The sequence below is a fragment of the Taudactylus pleione genome, unplaced genomic scaffold (assembly GCF_031769625.1).
Source record: "Taudactylus pleione unplaced genomic scaffold, aTauple2 ptg000179l, whole genome shotgun sequence".
Classification (NCBI taxonomy): Eukaryota; Metazoa; Chordata; class Amphibia; order Anura; family Myobatrachidae; genus Taudactylus; species Taudactylus pleione.
The window spans coordinates 25499986-25517898 of NW_028284581.1; positions in this window are offsets into that span (position 1 = coordinate 25499986).

Sequence of the window (17913 nt, forward strand, 5' to 3'; positions counted from 1 at the left end):
TTATCCGCAGTGTGTACACATACCCTTCCGAAACTGATTGACAGGAAGTGCCATTTGTGGGTGGTGATGGGGGTGGTCAGGCGAATGCAGGCGTTATAATGCCGTTATAGGGGCGTACATAATTAAGGCAGTGTGGCGCCATACTGTAAGCTTCATACAGGAAGCGGCCAAATTCCTGCTGCAGGTCAGGTCAACCACTATTATGCTAATGGGAACGATGGTTCTTGATATTACCGATGTTTATACTATCTTGCATGGTGATCAGGCTGTGCATAAAGGGAGATGGGCGCCATAGTATGAGGCTGGGCGTCTGCATCTTGTGTTGCGGTCTCCGTGTGTATGCATTGATTAGCATATTCTCGCAGCGGACGGTGGGTGCGTCTGCATCCGTGTGTTCCTTGATGAATCAGGCCCTCAGTGGGCTGCATGGTGGCTGTGCTGAGGTGGGGGGCAGTTGACTGGACCCAGTTGCTTAGCAACCCCTGATCTAGAGAACAGAAAACTTCAGCACACATTTTGTAATGGTTGTAGTAAGTGAGCTAAAGTTTTGATTACTTTATGCTGTTAGTTTTAATGCCACACATCTCTCTCCCTTTCCCATCTCCCTATTTCCCTATTTTATCCTCCCACTCGCATCCAAAGATCTGTTCTGCTCGAATTTGAAGGATAAACACAAAATGAAGCAAGAGAGCATATGCAAGATGATACATACGTAATTTTAAGAGATACCACAGGTAACCCCATGGGAAAAAAATCACCATGGCAATCTATCCTGCCAATCTACCCCCAATAGATTCTCCCAGTGGCATTTCCCTCTTCTCCCCATGCAGGGTGGCGTGCACTAGTTGTCGGCAGAATAGTGCTCAGAGTGGAACTGGAGTCTGCAATTGAATTTAGCTTTACTATCCAGTGAATGCACTCCAGAATCGCTCCACATTCTGGGACACAAAGAAGACATCACTTGGGGGGAGGGGGCTGGCAGATAGCAGCAGCCACATCAGTTCTGCACATGTCGGGAGCACATTCTGCAAGATGGAAGCATCTGAAGAGAAATCCTGAAGGCCAGATTGGGAAGAGAGTGAGGGAGGAGAAGAGGAGGCAATCATTGGCAGAGTGAAGTAAATGGGAGGTTATGTGTGTGGAGATGTGTGGGAGCAGGGCCGGTTCTAGACAAAGTGGAGCTCAGGGCAAAAGTTTCCTTTGGCACCTCCCCTGCCATCAGAATCAAGACTCCAATGGCTCTGATGTTTCATCATTTGATTCCTATCCCTACTCATACCATAACTGTGGGCCTGATCCAGTAAAGATCGCAATTGCAAAGCTGCTCGCAGGCAGCTTTGCAATTACGATCTTTGCAATAATGCAAATGCAGCAGGAAGTGGAGTGAGCTATCCTTGGTCTAAGAGGCTGTCTTGCCCAGGTCAGTGGAAAAGGTGTCAGGGTTAGTTGAAGTACTCTGCATTCATCGATCCACAGAAAACTTCCCCCGGGTGCAAGTGAGCCTCACCATAAAGGGTCGCACTTATGAGGTGGTCACCGTGGTTGGTCCTAAGCGCCCCTATCCTATCATATTGGGACACAACTTCCCAGGATTTGTTGAGCTCGTAAAGGAACCATAGAGACAACGCCACTGTATAGTCAAAAGGCCCTACCTCGGAAAGGGTAGAAGAGTGGAAAAGCACGGCCAGTCCTCTTTGGAGAATGAATATCTGACTTTCCAATATTAAATGAGGAAGGCCCCAGTCCGGATTGGGATACACTGCTGGCTGAAAATAGACCTGCAAAGTTTTGCCCCGAGATCGACAAAACGATGCTGCCCTCGGGAATATCATGTCTAGTGTCATAGAAGTTTATGGTGTCGCAAAAACTGCCTACCCACTGGAGGGCACTCCATATTTTGTCCTTAAAGCCGATCTACTATTTAGAGTCAAAGTGGAGCAAGGGTAGAAGATTGAGCAGTTGTTGGGGCCCAGGGTACATATACCACTAGTATTGCAAGCCGCACATACCCATCTTTGGGGAGGTAAGCACGGAGAATAGAAAACACTAGAATGTATTCTACTCCGATTCTTTTGTCCAGGCATCACGGCTGAAGTAAAAAGATTCTGCCAATGGTGTCCCGTGTGCCAGAAGACCAGCCCAAGGCCTCATTTGGGAGCATCACTAGTGCAAATGCCTATTGCTGGGGTACCATTTGACCGCATTGCAATGGACCTTGTTGGTCCACTGGAAAAATCAAAGTGGGGTAACCAATATGTCTGAGTTATCCTGGATTACGCCACCCGCTATCCAGAAGCGAGACCTTTACGAAATATCAAAACGGCTACTATTGCCAAAGAATTAATGCTCCTCTTTTCTCAACTCAGATTTCCTATAGAAATCCTTACAGATCAAGGGACCCAATTCATGTCCCAAGTAATGGCAGAGCTATGTTAGAAGTTAGGAATAGCACGTCTGCATACTTCAGTTTACCACCCACAGACGAATAGGTTGGTGGAAAGGTTCAATAGGACCCTAAAGTCTATGATCCACCGACCTGTCCTAGATGGTAAACAGGAATGGGATGAAGTACTCCCTTACCTCATGTTTGCTATATGTGAAGTATCCCAGTCCTCAAGTGGGTTCAGCCCTTTTGAGCTTCTTTTTGGAAGTCAGCTTAGAGGCGTTCTGGAAATTTTAAAAGAAGGCTGGGAACAGCAGAAGGTGGAGAAACCAAATGTCGTGGAATTTGTTAGAACACTATATGAATGACTGTATAAAATAGGTCTGTCACGATCTGGCTAACTTGATTCTCTGCCTCGGGATTAGAAGACATGGACCCAGGTTGGGGAGGGAACAGGAGATGAGGGGCCTGGATTACTGACTTCCTCATCCACCAATACTAGATGTTGGCGAGACCTGACCAAAGGCACGGAGTCTAACTTACTGGGAGGTGTTCACCAATGATCCCTCCAAGCGGGATTTGGGCTTAAGCTGCACCTAGCAAGCAGGTCACGGCTCTTTGGTCAGGTATCCGGCACAAGTAGGAAAATGGAAGAACACTATCCCAGGGAAAGCACAGGAGAAAGATATTGGAGGTTTGTACTGAAGTGGTGTATTGATTACATACTTAGTGGTTCCAGTTGCAATGCTGGCACAGGAGATTAGCACTAAGAGAAAGTACTTGGATAATGTAATGAGTACACACTCGAAGGCCTCAGACACAGAGTAGGCACTGGAGAATGATTTTAGTAGATGGTACTTAGATGATGTACTAAGTACGCACATTGTGGCTTCAGATGCAGCACTGACACAGGAGATAGGTATTATGAACTGGTACTTGAATGATGTACTAAGTACACACACTGTGGCTTCAGACGCAGCACTGACACAGGAGACTGGTATCACAATATGGTACTAAGGGCCTGATTCAGAGCTGAACGCTCTGACCAGAGCGCTCGCTCTGAATCAGGGCCCTCCTACCTTTTTTTGGAGCGTCCTCATGGACGCTCGCATAGCTGTGGGTTACCACCCACAGCTATAGCGAGCGTCCATGATGATGGTCGCGATGGTCAAAGACCATCGCGACCATCGGGCTTGCGACGAGACCCTGCGGTAGGGTCTTGCTGCCGCAAGCCCAGGAGTGATTTTGGCTCTATCAGAGCCAAAAGCACTCCCACTGACATTACTAGTGATGTCAGTGTGGCCAGACTCAGACGGTAGGCGTTCCCATGGGAATGCCTCCGTCTGGCCGCCACGCCCCCGGCACGCCCACCAAAGGGGGCGTGCTGTCAGTCACCATCGACAGCACGCCCCCTTTGGTGCTACATATTTCTCGTCGCTCGCCGGGTCTCGTGCATGCGCACGACGGAGCTCCCTCCGTCGTGCGCATGCGCAGTATCACAACATCGACCCGCTAGCGAGTGAAATTTGCTCGCGAGCGGGTCTGAATGACCCCCTAAGTACACACGCTGAGGATTCAGCCGCGGAGCTTAGCACAGAAGATGACTCTAACAGATTGTACTCAGAAGATGTTTTGAGTGCACACACCATGGAAAACACTAGGAACAAGTCACTAGAAGGAACGGAGCTTGTAACCTGGAACGCTGCAACAGCAAGTATACACTGGTAGTAAACTTGCTGCAGGTACCTATTTCATCTTTAAGATTCTTTCTTGTTTTTCACCTTAGAGCATTTTTTTAATTAGCATTTACAAAAAGGTATATTTTAATTTACCGTTATAATTAACCTTTAAGTGTGCCCCCAGAAAAGAGAGTTTTGTCTCCTGCGTTTTTGTACCCCTCTATATACACTCTTACTGAGGATCCGGAGAGGACAGGTAGAGCTGGGCAGCCAGACAGCAGATGGCATGTGAGGAGCTGCTGTGGCTGGCCGTGCGCAGCATCTCCCCTTGGCCATCTGCTTGTTTACAGAGCCCAAAGTGCAGAGCTGTCTGTCTGAGGAGCATGTGCGAAAGCTCCAATCGTGGTTATGACAGCGTAGAGACGGATATAAGAGTTTCCATCTGAGAAATACGAAAATCAGTCCATCGGGTTTTTTGGGTACTTAGAAATCCTCCTGCGTGTGCCATTGTGACATTATAGTTTTCAAGGTGCCCACACACATACCGATGTGCTCACGATCCGATTTCTTGTCCAATTTCCTCATGAACTTTCACGGGAGCTCCCTTTCCGTTGTGATCACGATTTTGGAAAAAAGACACCCAATCTGTTTTACGATCTCACAATCTATCGGATCGTATGCATAGTGAGATTGGCCATAACAAATCGTGAGGTTAAAAAAATAAATAAAAAAAGACTCTTGACTATTGGTGGGAAATTTAAATAGCCATAACAATGGGAGGGGCTATCTAGGGAGTATAACAAGTAGGCACCCTTTAAAATCTGTGTACATTCTGCTCTGCTACTAGATGAGGCTAGGTGTATTCCTGCTGAATCCTGTACATTGCTACTGTGCTCTTTGTATTTGGCTTGCCTTTTACAAAGTTTATTCTACCTGCAAGTGTGTGCTACCTACCTGAATTCTGTCCTGTTCCTGAATTCTCTACTGATGTATTGGTCGATGAAGCCGGGGTCCAGGAGATTAAGAAGAGGGCCCAGCGAAGAAAGACGAGAGCATGCTGGACCAAAGAGTGGCTTCTACAAAGGGATACCCGCTCTCACATGTCCCTGCTGATGGAGATCAAGGAGAACAACCCGGATGACTATCGGAACTACCTGCGCATGGATGACGCCACCCTCCAGGAATTGCTGCATCTGGTGACCCCCCACATCCAGAGACAGGACACAAGGTGGCGGAGGGCAATCCCTGCTGAAGCCAGACTGGTGGCTACCCTGAGGTACCTGGCTACAGGAAGGTCATTTGAAGACCTGTAGTTTGGGATATTCATCTCACCTCAGTCCTTGGGCGTCATCATTCCGGAGACCTGCAAAGCCATCGTTAAAGTGCTACAGTACCACTATTGCAAGGTAAGTAAAAAAAACACACCACACATTGGTTTCTTGTGTAAAGAAATTTTTATTTTTTATTTTTTACTCAATATAAAGCAAAAAATAGCCTTCATTTAGTACAATGTGCACAGACCTGCAGGCAACTGAAAGTGTGCACTAAACTGTGTGCAATATACTTTTTTGTAACAATTTCACAAAAGAACATTATCACCAAATTGTATGAATCCCAATAGGTAGCTGGCTGTATGTGATAGGGTGGGTCAGACGCCAGTTTGAACAGGCCAATACACACCTGGCACAAGTACAAATTGTGGCCCCGGCTTCCAGCAATGCGTACTTGTGCCATGTGCGTAGTGACCTTGTCCAAATGGCGTCATCACCACCCTATCCCATGCAGCAAGCACCTATTAGAATTCATAAAATTTGGTGATATTAATAGCAAGACAAAAAAACAACCAAATTAAATATCACCAAATTTTATGAATCCCAATAGGTAGCCGGCTGTATGTGATAGGGTGGGTCAGACGCCAGTTTGAACAGGCCAATGCGTACATGGCACAAGTACACACTGTGGCCCCGGCTTCCAGCAATGTGTACTTATCCCATGTGCGGAGTGACCTTGTCCGAATGACGTCATCACCACCCTATCCCATGCAGCAAGCACCTATTAGAATTCATAAAATTTGGTGATATTAAAAGCAAGACAAATTTACATCTCTGTATATTGGGGCGACTCATCTGCTGCATCCAGCAGAGTGTTATACAAGGTTGTGCTGGTGCTTGGGGTGCTTGGCGGGGGAGTAATATCTAACTGGGCAGGGGGGGGACGGACATACCTATTTGGGGCAGGGGAAAATAGCATTGGGTCTGCTATGTATGTAGAATTTGAGATATTTTTGCTCATACAGTGACTCAACAGGTCGTAGTTTAACCTGAGAAAATTTCTTTGGATATCTGTATCCATATTTCTCAATGTGCTGTTCACATGAGCTGTGAAATCATCTATTGCATCTGGGGTGGGGGTTTCTGCAGCAGCCGTTCTGCATTTTGGAAAAAATTGTCCTCACGTTCAGTAAGGTTCTCATTTCTCCCTTTTTTTTCTCTTTTTGGGGTTGTTGAGAAGATGAGGGTCCAGGTGGAAGTGGAGTTTCCACTTGTGTGGTATTCTCCGGCTTACTGTCACCACAAAGCAGACTGAGGTCCGGTGTGGATGCTAAATCAGGGTCTTGGGTGGGAGTCTAAATAGGGAAAAAAGATATAAAAATATTATAGTCATGTTTTAACCCCTTTTTTACTATTTTTACAGTTTCCTAACAACATGTGGAGGAGTGGACCAGCATCGCGAAAGATTTTGAACAACGTTAGAATTTCTCTAACTGCGGAGGAGCCATTGATGGGAAACACATCCGCATCTACCCACCTGCCAACACCGGATCATATTATTACAACTACAAAGGATTCTTCAGCATCGTTCTCATGGCAGTGGTGAATGCCAACTACGAATTTCTGTTTGTGGATGTTGGCAAGAATGGCCGTGCTTCGGATGGTGGGTCCTTCAAAAAGACAGCTTTCTACCAGAGACTCGCCAACAAAACCCTCAACTTGCCCTCGCTGGACCAGACAAAGCACGGCCTAAATTACTTTTTCGTCGCAGACGAGGCTTTTGCATTACATGAACATGTGATGAAGCCATTTGCACAGATGGGCCTGACCAGAGAGAAAAGGATCTACAAGTACCGTCTATCCCAGGCATGGCGCATTGTGGAAAATGCGTTTGGAATAATGAGCAACCGCTTCCGCATTTTCCACACCACCATCAATCTACGTGTGGAGAAGATAGACTGGGTCATGATGGCGTGCTGTGTGCTGCACAACTTTCTGCGAAGAAAATCTACTCAACGAGGACCAGTCCCAGCTAGACCAGAAGATGTAGGACCCCTGGAGGACATTGAACATTTGACATCTGTGTCTGCACCACCAACTACAACAACATCCACTGCATGTGCCAAAGAAGTGAGGGAGGAGTACATGACCTATTTTAATGGACCAGGTGCTGTACCATGGCAGGAGGACTGTCTGTGAACTACTGACTAAATTGGACATTTGGGATTTAACAACAAAAACATTAAGGATTTTGGTTTAAACTGTGTCACTACTTACCAAGACTTCTGCAACTACCCTCTTCTCCCTCACGCTCAGCCATCATGACGATAGATTCCTTTTGAGGCTCTTGTTCACTGATGAATTACATCATATGGTAGTACCACAGCGCAGGACTATACATTTCATCTGTGCCCACTCCTGATTTTTTGGAGTCATCCACCTTCTTTTTTTCTTTGATGTACACTGTCCTGAGATTTTGAATCTTTTGCCGTACAGTTTTCAGGTCTGCATCATATATTTATTGTTTCGTATACACCAAAAGTTCCTCTAGTGCGGCCAACTTCTGCGACTTGTTGTGGTACTTCCGAGAACTGATCTTCCACAGACACTCTTTCGAGTGCAGGATTTCAATGAATCCTGTAACAAATTCACGTTCAGAATGCATGGACATTATCTATGAAGAAGAAAAAAAAGGACATTTAAATATTTGTGTATATAGTTTTGTTAAATGTAATGTTGTTATAGTTCACATTTTTAAAGTTTTAATATTTTCTTTGTTACAGGTTTTAAAAATGTAATGTTGTTATAGTTCACATTTTTAATGTTTTAATATTTTCTTTTTTACAGGTTTTTAAAGGTTTGTTATGGTATTCTAATTGTGTTTTCTTTTACAGGAATGTCATGTGTTCATTGCTTGGTAATATAATGTTTTTCTTTGTTTGACAGCATGGGTCTTCCACCTTTGGGCATGTCGCTGTTGTAGAACTACAGATCCCAGGATGCCCTAAAAACAGTTTTAACATGCTGTTATTTCCCAAAGGTGGGTGGCAGGTCATCCTGGGATCTGTAGTTCCACAACAGCTGGAGAACGAAAGGTAGAACACCCCCAGCTTTAAATAATGTGTGTTTTTAAATGTAATGTATGGTGATTATTTTGTAAAATACATGTTTATTTATTTATTTTTTTGTTATATTACTTAAAATGTATTTTTATTTTATCTGTATTGAATTGATTTTTAAACATGTTTATTATTAATATAATATGTTATTTCAATATGAATAATCTTCCTGGAATGTATTTGATTATCTTGATTAAATATTTTTGTCTATTAATTAAAAAAAAAAATTGATTGGTTTTCTAATTAATTATTAGGTGGCCCCATGACATGGTTAGGTAAGGGGGCACACATTGGTGGGCAGTGGGAGCTTAAGTGCATGACCCAGCCACCGCCCACCTCAATACAGCGGGCGGTGGCTGGGTCATGCAATTATTACCTGGGGGCACACATTGGTGGGCAGTGGGAGCTTAATGCATGACCCAGCCATTGCCCGCCTCATTCCAGCGGGCGGTGGCTGGATCATGCATTTATTACCTGGGGGTACACATTGGTGGGCAGTGGGTGATTACTGCATGACCAAGCCACCGCCCGCCTCATTCCAGCGGGCTGTGGCTGGGTCATGCATTTATTACCTGGGGGCACACATTGGTGGGCAGTGGGAGCTTAATGCATGACCCAGCCACCGCCCGCCTCATTCCAGTGGGTGGTGGCTGGGTCATGCATTTATTACCTGGGGGCACACATTGGTGGGCAGTGGGAGCACATATTGGTGGTCAGTGTGGTTGTATTTAAACTGTACCAATACTCACCAAAAATTGTCCAAAACAAGAATCCAGTGTGCAGGCTCCTCAATGTGCGACTGTCTTGCTCCATACATTATGCTGCACAAGATTGCGATGGGGCATGTCCAGGCTCCTGCCAGTCAAATTCCGCGTTGTGCGATGAATGGTACGATTCGTCGTGAGGGAAAAAAACCCTCATGATCGGCTTCCATCGTGTTCATGGTTGGCTAATCTGCCCTACAGCACGGCAGATGAGATGATGCGATGTACGATGAGCGGGGACGCGCATCGGCATCGTGCTCGTGAGTAAAAAATCACGATCTGTACTCTTTTTACCTGATTCTTCATCACGATTCGTCGAAATCGGCCTAATTGGATGAAAAGTCGATATGTGTGTGAGCACCTTAAGTGTTTTTTTTCTAATGTTCCACAATTTAGAAGATACCATTTTGCTCCCTATGTACATTTCCAGCTACTTTGTAACCTAATTATATACTTATTATGTGAACCAACAACTTTAAGCCAAATGATTGTAGCAGTGATTATTCCAATCTAAACCAGTGTTACCGTTTTGTAACATTGCAAGTGTGATAGGTTTTTATTTCTGTTTGTTTTCCACAGAGTATGCTTGAAGCCCATTCAGTTTGGGAGGTGAACAGGCCCAGGCATGTTTGATTCACAGCTGTTGCAGCAATCCTTGCGTGTGTAACCCTGGGGGCTGGCTTTTAGGCAGTACCTAAAATAACCCTGTGCAACTCACACAGAGCATTTGGAGGTTTGTTGCGCTATATAACTGAAGTGGGGATTCACAGGAATTGCTAATATGGAGGTTCAGATTGTACATCGAAAATTTCCACAGTCCCCATACTACAGAATGGGGATGTAGAAATTATGAAATTCATCAAGTTCCGAAAAAGCATTTTTTTCGGAACTTGACAATGATGCTGAATGCCACTCTAATGCGTCATACAGCATCCGATACAGCAGAGGGACCTGAAAGGATCCCTTCCTGCTGTCCTCTTACCTTCTGATGCTGCCTCCTGGCTCCCAGACCAGTCTTCCTGGGAGCCGGGGGCAAGAGGGCACAGCAGCGGCAGCCAGCAGGGCTCCTACAACGGGCTGCTGGTGAGACCGGAGAGTGCTGGTTCCCTTTCTGCTCACCTTCTGATCGGGTGGGGGCAAGTATCCGGCAGCCTAGTTGGTCCCCGAACAGCAGCGGTGGCGGGGGTCCTACAATAAGTAGATCTGACCGGGGGGGCAGAGGGATAAGTTCAGATCCCTCCCTGCTAAATATACATACCTCCGGGACCTGAGAGCTCCGGCTACCTCCCTCCTGGCACCGCAGCCCAGTCCTCAGACTTCACACTGCCCCTCCTGCCGTCCAGGCTCCACCGCTGTGGGTAGGTGAGGAGGCGGGGAAGAAGAGAGGACACCGCAGACACCGGACTCCACGCCGCCGCTGCTTGTTGGTGAGGATGTGGGGAGAGGAAGGGATACAGCAGACACTGGACTCCACGGTGCTGCTGATTGTTGGTGAGGACATGGGGAGAGGAGAGAACAAAGCAGCGCAGGCAATTATACACAGCAGTGTGGTTAGCTGGGGGGGCACAGATGTCGGTGGCAATGTGAGGGCTGCAACTGTGGGCAGAAGTGCACAGACACTGACGGTGGCTGGGGAAATACATAGATAGGGACACAGCTTTTCCGAAAAGCTGCTTCGCCAAAAAGAACTGCTTTTTGGAAGTGATACTTTTGTTAAGGAAGCATGATGAATGTTCTTTTAAACTCACAGCGAGTTTAAAACATAATTATCGCAAGTGATAATTATGTAATGATGAATAGGCCCCCTGGAGAGAGATAAAGCACCAATCAATCAGCTTCTAACTGTCCTTTTTCAAAAACAGCCTGTAAAGTGACAGGAGCTGATTGGCTGGTACTTTATCTCTCTCCACTTGATCACGATCAAAGGCTTAGTACATCTGCTTCATAGTAAGGAATGGAATAAGGCTACTTATAGTACCTGACTCTTTGAGTCATCTAGTTAGAGGGAACCTGAGGAACTCTACTCCACATTTATATCAATGCCTACTCTGGCTTTTGTTAATGCATTTAAACACTTCCTCATTCACTGGCTCCCTATTTCTTTCTTTGGGCTCTATTTATTAACATTATTTTGACTAAAATAAAGTGAAAAAGGGTGTTTTCCCACCCTTTTCACATTATTTTAGTATCACCTATAGTTATTACAGGGCAATTGCATAATAGTAATGGGAAATGTGATCTGACCAGTTACTAAATATAAAATGTGAAAAAATACCGGGGAAAGCCCTGTAATAATAACGCCACCTGGAGGTGGCGTTCTCCAGGGTCTCCCCTGGTTACCGGACTCCTGCTCCGCTCTAAGGGGGAGAGCAGAGCCGGGAGTTGGTCAAAGTAATCAGCTGTGTGGTCTAAACAGACCGCAAGCTGATTAGTGTAAAAATAAAAAAATAAAAAATTAACTTACCTGACTCCAGGGACCGGTGATCAGGCCTCCAGTGATGTTCTCCTTCAGGTCAGCTGGTCTCCCATAGTGCACTGCTGCCTGGTCATCAGGTGATCGGGTCCCAGTGCAGTATGGGAGATCACCTGACCGGAGGCATGGAGAATATCACTGGAGGCCCGGATCATACTGGTAAATGTAATTAAGGGAGGAGGGGGTCGTGGGGGGGAAGGGGGGGTCCACAATTGCCGGGGGTGGGGCTTAGTGCCCGGGGGTGGGGCTTAGCACCGGGGGTAGCTGCGGCGACCAGTCGGCGCATGCGCGTGCACTTAGTCACGGTATTTTTTGCGAAAATACCGTGATAAGGCTCCTAAGGGGATTCGCAGGGACAGAGCTTTATCACAAGCTCTGTCCCTGCAAGGGATTTGTAGTAAATCCCTGTGATATTGCCTTATCATACTACAATCTGCCTTCAATATGCGGATTGTAGTTATTATCACACTACAATCTGCATTCAATATGCGGATTGTAGTAAATAGAGCCCTTTGGATTCAATCTGTATCAGGTCTTACCACACCTAAAGTTTCCTGTCATTTTTATCATCACTGATTAAACTAAAATGAACATTCATACACAAATGTGAGTACAATTTAGTGCATTCACTAACTGTAAAGCCATAAAGTTAACTGACAGAAAATGGCAAGTTTATTATTGACTGTAAAATATGAATTAATAAATCTCATTCATTTCTTATGTGTAAGACACTTCTGCAGTCATGAATTTTCAGAGGTTGTCCTAGCAGTCATTTGTCAATTTTCACACTACATTTTTACAGCGTGAGGTCTTGGGAAAAAAAACAGATTATTTATATTGCAAATGCTTTAATCTGCAGGTAATATGAATAAGATTCATGTTACTGTTTGCATATCATCCTGATTGCTGTAACAGTTGGGAAACGTTTTTTGCAGACTTTTCTTATTGCCTTATTCCTGGTGAATACTGCAAACAGTACTAGGTTTTGGCATCAGAAAAAGGTGTAAAGCTCATCTGAAATTGGCATGAGCCTTTCCCAAAATTTTGCAAGGTTTGGCTTAAATTATTCAAGTTTCCTAATGTGGAATGTTGACAAGTATTTACAAAGGACCTGATTCTGATTTGGGTATAAAGTAGTACCCCTTTCACACATAGCCTAAATACTCAGGTTTTTGCTGGAGCACAAGCACTGACCAGGGTCTAGATCAGTGTTGGCTAACCTTGACACTCCAGCTGTTATGGAACTACATAACCCAGCATGCACTGCTACAGTTTTGCTATTAGGGCATGCTAAAACTGTGGCAGGGCATGCTGGGATATATAGTTCCACAACAGCTGAAGTGTCAAGGTTAGCCAACACTGGTCTAGACTATGTGTGAAAGGGGCTGACCTGGGTCAAAGTCCTGTGTCCATGACCCTGCTTAGTAGTAGGGTTGCCTGTAGTGTGACGTAACCAGGTCACAATGACCCGGGTCATGCCTAAAAGACTCTGATTGGCAAGCTCTGCCTGATGAGAGACTCTGATCACTGGAAGACTGAAATCCTGTGTGAAGGGTGACGACTCGGGAATAACCCGGGTTGTCATTCATGTGTGAACAAGGGTAACTACAGAAAATCATGGCTTCAACCTGAAGCCGGGAGTTACCTTGACAAAACCATGTTGCACTGCAGGTGGGGCAGATTTAAAAAGTGCAGAAGATTTAGATTGAGAGGGGTGTGTCCTAGCTCAAATCTAAATTGCAGTGTGAAAATAAAGCTTTCCAGCATATGGATGGCCATCAGGGCGGTTGTCATCGATGGTTACCATCAATGGCGTTGATGGTCTGCATCTTGCCACACTGTGGGCCTGATTCAGAGCCGGACGCTCTGACAGAGTGCTCGCTCTGAATCAGGGCTGGCCCACAGCTATAGCGAGCGGCCAGGAAGATGGTCGCAATGGTCAAGACCTTGTGGTAGGGTCTCGTTGCCGCAAGCCCTAGAGTGCTTTCGGCTCTACCAGAGCCGAAAGCACTCCCACTGACATCACTTGTGATGTCAGTGGGGCCGGCCCCAGATGGTAGGCATTCCCATGGGAACGCCTCCGTCTGGCCAGCCACGCCTCCGGCCCACCCACCAAAGGGGGCGTGCTGTCACTCAACATCGACAGCACGCCCCCTTTGGTACGAGACCCGGAGCGACAGCTTGCCCGTCGCTATCTGGGTCTCGCACATGCGCACGATGGAGCCAGCTCCGTTGTGCGCATGCACACTGGGCCACCATCGACACGCTTGCGAGCGCTCAGCGCTCGCGTGCGGGTCTGAATCAGGCCCTGTATGCAAGTGCCGAAGCTGGGAGCAGTGCAAGGCTGCTGACTGACAGCTGAGCCTGTCATGTCAGCAATAAAGTGAGGTGGGCCATCAGCATCCCAAGTCCCCAATATGCTGTATATGTGTCACACACATACAGTGTGCCGGGATGCCGATGGCCCACCTCACTCTAAAGCTGACATGACAGGCTCAGCTGTCAATCAGAAGCCTTGTACCGCCCCTAGCTCTGGCACTGGCACACAGTGCTGCCCTGTGTAGGGGGGGGGGGGGCATTGGGCTCACGGCTACCATCAATGGCTGGAAACTATCTGGTGCTCTGCCATCGATGGTATATCTATTTGACATTGGGTGGCCATTCCTAGTCCAGCATTTGTGGGCTACAATACATGCTGAAGCAGTCAGTATTTATCCTACATGTCAAAAAATTTATGCATTTGCACCCCTTGCAACATAGTTTGTCCAAGTGCACAGTTACAGTACGTGCTCTTTCTTACTTTATCTATTATTCAAATAATCCAACATTCCCTCTAAACCTAATTGTTTCAGAGGTTCACTCAGTATTGGCATCAAGGGCTGATTCAGAGTTGGACGCTGTCCAGTGGATCTAATAATTTATACTAATACTGCAGGAGCTGTATGTTGTAAATGGACACCTACTGCCGGCTCCTCAGATCCACTACCTGTGCTGTGCCCAAAGACGCAGCATCGGATCCACATTGTGACCAGTGGGCACACCATTAGGCACATGAGTAATGCTAGGTGCACACCTATACAATCCTCAGCCTAATCACCTGATATCGGGTGGTCAGGTTGACCATTCAATTGTATAGGTGTGTATGCAGGACTGTTGCAGGAGCATTAGCCAATAAACAGCTTATAAGGCTCCTGCTACAGTTGGAATTGGGAGGTCTTATGTGCTGTTTAATATTTATCAGGAGCATTTACCCATTCAGCTAGAGTGATCACAATGGTGTGTACCCAGCTTTACCCTAAGGTTGCTCAGAATGCCCGCCACTCCTAAACTGCTGATACGGAATCTCAATTAGACTCAGGCGCATGTGCAGAAAAAACATTTGATCAATTGCAATTGAATCGGGTATGCATCAAGCCTCTATCACAAAACTTCAAATATCATAGCTTTTGAAGGAACATTTTGTTACCCTATTCTTGCATTAACAGCGTCCACTACAAATAGTGTTGTGCCTTGGAAAAGAGAAAATGGAAATAAACTGCATAATGTATTATTATTGTCATTATTATTATCATCATAATATAGTTGTATAGGTCCATCGTATTACACAGTGTTGTACATAGAATATATGACATTCTTATCAGTCCCTGTCCCATTGTAGCTTAGAGTCTACCTTCCCTAACACACCAGCCAGTGGCGTCACAAGGGAGGTGCGGGCCTCACCCGGGTGTCACCCACCGAGGGGTGACACCAAGGTGCAGGCTTACCCTCAGTGACAGGAGCCGGGTGCTGCACTGTAGAATTAGTACTGCAGGGCACAAAAAATAGATAAATTGTATATTATTATTATTTTTTTGTATATTTTTAAGGCATATGAACAATACAAGAGAATGCTACATTTTCCCTGTAAGAATGTGCATGAAGTGTATGATTGCTTCTTTCTTCTTCTGTTTATTTTACAGTACGGCATTTTGTTTGACAAGAAAATGTGTTGCTATTCACCAAACAAGTCTTCCTGTAGCTGAGCGCCAATATGAACGAGCGGATGCTGTAATGGTAACAAAATGAGCCAATAAATTGTAATTCAGAAGTGGCATGTTGTTATTTCTGACGTAATCTGGCCCCGTGCCACGGATACATGCCTTGTTTCTTTCTCGGAAACAAAATAATATTTAAACAGTCTTCACTCGACTGCATCCTTGTTATGGAGGGTAATAATTACCTATGTTTGTCTACACATGCTTGTCAAAATAATTTTCTCTGTCATTAATTATTCAATGTTACCAAACCTTATTTATAACACATTTACAAATGTTAATTAAGCAATACACACCAATAAAATATGTTTTTTAAAAAAACAAAGAAAATTTAAAAAAGACATGTTCCAGAAACCCATTCACTATTAGGCTATTCACAGCAGGGGCGTCTTTAGAGATGAGGGGGCTCCTGTGCATTCCCCATCCTGGAACCCCTCCTCTCTTCCCGGCGGCTGGCAGCTGACTATCGCGGCTGGCCAGCCACCGGAGCATTAGTAGACTCTGGGCACAAGAGTGTGCCTGGAGTCTACTTCGCATGTGCAAAATGCCGGAAAAATGGCCACGGTGGCAATTTTTCCAGCTTTTTGTACAGCGCTGGCACCTGGCGCGGGATTTCAGAGAGGTAAGTTTTAAGTAATATGGGTGCAGGGTGTACGGTGCGGGCCCCTCTGGACTCGGGGGCCCATGTGCACCGCACACCCTGCACCCACTATAGATACACTCCTACCTCACAGCTACAGAGAGGAACCACAGGGCGTAAATTCACTAAGCGGTGCTTTTCCAAGTCTCCAAGTATTTGGTGATTTCAGGTGCTGAATTTAAAGGGGCAATAATATTAATACAGAACTGAGCATGTTTTGTATCCATTATAAATGGATTAATTAGAACCTGCGCACACTTGATTGCTTGTGTCAGCTGCTGGTACTCAGGGGTCTATACCAAATCCCCTATTTTGCAATATGGAGTTAATATGATTAATGAGTACCTGCGCTTGACCTGTTCGTGCGTGGTTTGTATCCAGACCAAAAGCAGCCACTTACTCCCAGGCGACACAAAAGAAGACTTTGGGCCTGATTCATTGAGGATCGCTATTGTGATTGCAGCTCTGTAATCGCACGCAGGTCTGCTGTGAAAATATGCAAGTGAATGCATTCGCAATGCCGACGCACTGCCAGCATAGAGACACCCACTACCTCCTACTACCGCTATCTCACATCCGTAATACCTTGCACACCTCCATAAATATCAGTAACATTGAGTACCATCGGCCCCTCACTAGAATTACAGCAGCACTGACCTTACAGTACTTAGAAATCGCTAACCTTGTTGCAGGCAGTGAGTACTGAAGCTGCGTATGCAATCGCACTGACTAATGTATGCACGCCCATGCAACGGCTTTCAAATGGACAGGCATGCCTGCGTTTTTCCGACCACCCCGCCTTAAACACCCCCAAACGCTCACTGCCTGTCAATCACTCTGCGATGGCTTCCCACGCTCTGCGTAATCGTAGTGTGTCCTTCGCGCATGCACACTGTGATGTATACGCATGCGCAGTATGCAACAATCGGCCAACTGCGTTGCAGTTTCGATCCTTAATGAATCAGGCCCTTTATCTGATGACAATGTTTAAAAGGTTTAACATTTCAAATTTAAACAAAAGACATGGCTCTGACATTAGACTAGCAGACAACCTCCTTAACACACTTCCTTTTAAATGGCAAAACTTCTGGCCTGTGGCCCAGAATGATCCATCAAAATGATTCTCTCTTAAAGGGATATAGGGAAATACTAACCTGTATGCCAGTGCATCACAGCTCCAATCCAGAAGTCACAGCCACATGACCACTGGGACCCAGAATTATTTTGCTTCCTGCTCCACCTGGAAGTGTCACTGCAAGTTGGTCTGATCCGTCTCAGTTCTGGTGACCTACACCGCTGCCTTTGCTACGTTACAGAGTCTTCACCAGCATTCTCAGCCAGCACAGGTACCGGGTTCCTGCACCTCAGCTGCTCCAGACGTGGTGCTATGCATTCCCTGGAGGGGTAAGCTTTTTGTTTCCTTTATCCGGACCACCATCCTCTGCTTCTTCTGCTAAGGCAGGGACAATCATGAATGGAATCCCCTTGTCCAGCCTCATTCCAATTTCAGGAAACTGCTTGCAAGGACTTCCCTGCACCCAGTCCGGGTC